The sequence below is a fragment of the Rattus norvegicus genome, chromosome 8, assembly GCF_036323735.1.
Source record: "Rattus norvegicus strain BN/NHsdMcwi chromosome 8, GRCr8, whole genome shotgun sequence".
In the NCBI taxonomy this organism is placed as follows: domain Eukaryota; kingdom Metazoa; phylum Chordata; class Mammalia; order Rodentia; family Muridae; genus Rattus; species Rattus norvegicus.
The window spans coordinates 54,225,913-54,231,184 of NC_086026.1; positions in this window are offsets into that span (position 1 = coordinate 54,225,913).

The following is a 5,272-nucleotide window of genomic DNA, read 5'->3' on the forward strand; positions in this document are numbered from 1 at the left end:
GTACATACTATATTATTATCACATTAATTCTTTAACATGTTCAAATATAATTTATTAGGTATACATTCTTTATAGATTCCACTTAGTCTTTACTTTAGTGTTTGCTCCAAGTCTGAAAACATTTGAGTATCAGATCTCTGGTCCAACCTGCTCTCTCAGCCTTTTGAAATCAGACACTGAGGTCTTTGCAGCTCCTTTAAGGTCCACCAGAGGGAGCTCTCTACCGTGGGTGTTTGGTGGAGAACAGTGATTCGGATCCTACACATTCACTCGCAAATACCTTACTCTGTGACTGATGATTTTTGGTGCTGGGAATACGGAAATGGACAAGACGCGATCTCTGTCCTTAAGGAACTCAACCTAGCGTACAGGCCGAGATATAAACAATAATGATTGTTTAGTGGCTGTAATAAAATGTCACCAGGTGCTAAGGGACTATTAACTCTGGCTCCAGGGGTCAGGGAAGAGTTTGGTGAGCACCCTGAAAGAGAATAAAGGTTTATCAGACAAAACACTCAGCAGTAAACACAGGCACAACCCAGAACATGGGAAAGAGGCTGATAGCCAAGGGGAGCCATAGCACGAAAGGCCTTAATTTTTAAAATGAAAAGAGCCGTGAGTCCTACTTAACTACAAAAGAGGTCTTAAAGCCACTCTGGGGCAGAGTGCCTTTATAGTTGCTCACATATAAGGTGTGTGTGTGTGCGTGCGTGCGTGCGTGCGTGAGTGCGTGCGTGCGTGCATGCGTGTGTGTATGTTTCCTTTTAGAAACAGGGTCTCACGAACTAACTCCAGACGGCTTTAAATCCATGGCAGTCCTTCAGGCTCAGTCTTTCAGGTGCTGGGCTTATAAGCACGATTCGCCATCACCTCGGCTTTAAGGGATCTTATCTTTCAAAGGTTCCCTAGGGACCATTTATACACTTCAAAGTCGTCTTCAGAACGACTTTGTAGCCAGTACCTGGTTCAGGCGTTTACTTTTCTCTTTTGGATTCGATCCATGTAACCTCGAATGTCCACACACATCGAGCTCCCCCCACATAAACATGAACATTTGCTGATGTGAAGATTAAAACGAAAAGATGATTCAAGCTTCTCAGTCAATTCTAACAGTCACTTTAGAAACATTCATCAGCGTTGTTAGAATGAACATGAGGACCAAAAGTGGCCATTTAAATAACGTTTCTTGGGGATTTAGCTCAGTGGTAGAGTGCTTGCCTAGGAAGCACAAGGCCCTGGGTTCGGTCCCCAGCTCCGAAAAAAAGAACCAAATAAATAAATAAATAAATAAATAAATAAATAAATAAATAACGTTTCTTACCCTTGACAGATGATTAAAAATTCATTCGTATTTATTTTGTGTGTGTGTGTGTGTGGGTGTGTGACCTCATGGGTGTGTAAGTCAGAGGACAACTTTGCAGAACTGGTTTTTGCCTTTCTCTAGGTGGGTCCCCAGGATGGAACTCAGGTCCTTAGCTTGGTAGTAGGTGTCCTTACCTAACTCTGAGCCCCCTTGGTTACCATTGTCACTGATACTTGGAGGGGATGTGCCACCAGAAGCAACAGAGTAATACTGCTGAGCTGAGCTGGAACTCTGGGTGGCTCCAGATTGAACAGGCAGGAACACTTTCCCCCTGTCCTGATTCATTCTAGAAGATTTATCCCCTCTGCTTGGACAAACATCTGGCTCCCTTTCCACACAGTAGCACTTCTGAGCTGACCAGTCCAACCTGCTTTCTCCCCTGAAGGCATCAGGTATCCAAGGGAAGTGGAGAAGAGCCTGCCAGGTCAGAACACTTTACCTGAGACAGCACCAGTGTGCTTCCTGCTGCCTTCAGCAGATCCACAGTGAAGCCCAACCAGATAGTCTCACCAAGATTGGCTTTTAAGGATCATGGGAGTTGGGAGGGTGTAGGCAAGATGACTCTGCCTGTCACTGAACCAAAAACCTGAGTTCAACACCCAGGATCCACATGACGAAAGTAGAGATCCAAGCCCCCACAAGTGGTCCTCTGACCTTTGCATGTGTGCAATGTCACGTGGGTACCCCCACATGTCTACACAATAAGTAAATACATTTACAAATAATTTTTAAAAGGATGCTAAAGGTTTAAGGGTTCCTAGTCTGAGACGTACTTTTAATCAGAGAACAATGAACTCTTAGAAAATAAAGGGCCAGCAGGGCCTTAGAAGTCGTTTGGTTCAATCCCATTAGCTCACAAAAATGGGGTTGAGGACTTAAGAGTTTAAATGAGGTCACCTTGTACCACAGCGTCCCTGGGACAGCCCTGGTGATACTTGTTTTTCCAGTGTGAATACTAGAAATGCCACTTTACTTTGCAAAGTGTCCTGGGTTGGACAGTAAATTCTACAGTCATTCACACCCTGTCTTAAGGGCAAAGCAAGAGTGAAAGCAATGAAAACCCTGAGACTTGGAACATGGAGAAAAGAAAACAAAAAAAACACAGTGAAAAAATGATGAAAACCCGCATGGAACTCACACTGCCGCCGGACTTCCTGTTTAATGATTCTGTTGCAAAGTTCCATTTTTGTTTCTCAGGTTTTTGTTGGAGGCAATACATTTTTTTCTTTATTAACTTGAGTATTTCTTATTTACATTTCGAATGGTATTCCCTTTCCCGGTTTCCGGGCCAATATCCCTTTAACCCCCCCTCCCCTTCTATATGGGTGTGCCCCTCCCCATCCACCCCCATTACCACCCTCCCCCCAACAATCACATTCACTGGGGGTTCAGTCTTAGCAGGACCAAGGACTGCTTCCACTGGTGCTCTTACTAGGATATTCATTGCTACCTATGAGGTCAGAGTCCAGGGTCAGTCCATGTATAGTCTTTAGGTAGTGGCTTAGTCCCTGGAAGCTCTGGTTGCTTGGCATTGTTGTTCATATGGGGTCTTGAGCCCCTTCAAGCTCTTCCAGTCCTTTCTCTGATTCCTTCAACGGGGGTTCTATTCTCAGTTCAGTGGTTTGCTGCTGGCATTCGCCTCTGTATTTGCTGTATTCTGGCTGTGTCTCTCAGGAGAGATCTACATCCGGCTCCTGTCGGCCTGCACTTCTTTGCTTCATCCATCTTGTCTAATTGGTGGCTTGTATATGTATGGGCCTCATGTGGGGCAGGCTCTGAATGGGTGTTCCTTCTGCCTCTGTTTTAATCTTTGCCTCCCTATTCCCTGCCAAGGGTATTCTTGTCCCCCTTTTAAAGAAGGAGTGAAGCATTCACATTTTGATCATCCGTCCTGAGTTTCATGTGTTCTATGCATCTAGGGTAATTCAAGCATTTGGGCTAATAGTCACTTATCAATGAGTGCATACCATGTATGTTTTTCTGTGATTAGGTTACCTCACACAGGATGATATTTTCCAGTTCCCTCCATTTACCTATGAATTTCATAAAGTCATTGTTCTTGATAGCTGAGTAATATACCATTGTGTAGATGTACCACATTTTCTGTATCCATTCCTCTGTTGAGGGCATCTGGGTTCTTTCCAGCTTCTGGCTATTATAAATAAGGCTGCTATGAACATAGTGGAGCATGTGTCTTTGTTGCATGTTGGAACATCATTTGGGTATAGAGGCAATACATTTTAAAGTCTTGGTTCATTAAAACAACAAGGAAAACACGTCATTAGTTTGTGCTGTCATGCTTAAATTCTATCTGGATGTTCGGAGCAGCTGGCTACAGAGTGCTTATGTTGAGTTTGGAGGAAGCGGTGGCTTTGCAGTGAAGGATTTGACTTTGTGTTGTCAGAGAAAAAAAAAAACAACATATGCTTACACCGTTGTCCTAAAAGTAATCCATTTGCTGGCTGGGACTCAGTGTTCTCATTCTGAGACGCTCAATGGACACTTACCACTGCTAGCCAGGTACAGTGTTCAGTCCAATTGCTTCCATGAATGACTTCAGTCATTTTATAAGATAGTTACATGCTGGGGGCTGGAGAGATGATAAGAGTTCCAACTGCTCTTCCAAAGGACCCAGCTGTGATTCCTAGCAGCCACATGCCAGATCCCAAGCATCTGTAACTCCAGTCCTAGCAGATCTGATGCCCTCTTCTGCTCTCTGTGGGCACCGAGAATGCATGCGGTTCAAAGGCGTACATGCAAGGACCTGAGTTTGGTTCTCAGCACCCACGACAGCAGCCCATAACCACATATAAGTCCTGCTTTAGGGAGAGCTGATGCCTCTGACCTCCTAGGACACCTGCGTTTATTTGCAAGTTAATGCAAATAAACTCTCTCTCTCTCTCTCTCTCTCTCTCTCTCTCTCTCTCTCTCTCTCTCTCTCCCCCCTCTCTCTCTGTAACACATTTTCACAAAGGGAGTCCTGTCATATGGGAGGCACCAAGATCAATATGCACCAGAATCTAGCAGCTTCCTGTGTGTCCCCCTTGAATCCCTGTTCTCAATTTATAATCCTAGCTAGCCCATATAGAAGACACACGATCTAGGTATTTTATTTACAAGCTATACACCTAGATTGGTCAGGTTTAGAGCTATTCTAACTCACTCCCCAGCTATGAAGTCCCTTATTACTTGCTGTTTCTCCTGACCATATGCTCATAGTCTTCTCTTAGGGTAGCCTCCCTACCTTCACCTCTTCTTTCTACCTACAACCCCCTCGCTCAATCCTCAAGTCCCACCTTTCTTCCTCTATTGCCCAATAGTGAGCTCTAGCCTTTTATTGACCAGTTAAACTGGGGAGCAAGGTTCACATAACATCATTTGCTGTAACCCGCAGATTTGTTCCTCAGAGGCAACCAGGTCTTGAGAGCCAGTATTTAACATTAGAATACAAACAGCATCAGACCAACCCACTAAGGAAGACAGTTCTTACCACCATCGATACATTTTGCTTGCATTAAATCAATGTAGTTGATCTCACACAGTTAAAGTCATAGGGTTGGGCTGGCAAGAGGACTCAGTGGGTAAAGGCACCAGGCCTGGCAACCGGAGTTCAATACTCAGGACCCACACGGTGGGAAAGAAACAACTTTTGAAAGTTGTGCTCTGACCTCCAGGTGTGTCCTATCTCCACCTAGAAACAACAAAGAAACAACAGCAACAACAGCAGCAGCAGCAGCAACAACACACGCACACACACACACACACATACATACATACATACATACATACATACATACATACACACACAGACACACACACACACACACACACACACACACACACACACACACACACACCAGTAGTTCTGGGATGACCAAGAGGTAATGCCATCAGAGTTATTTGGATCAG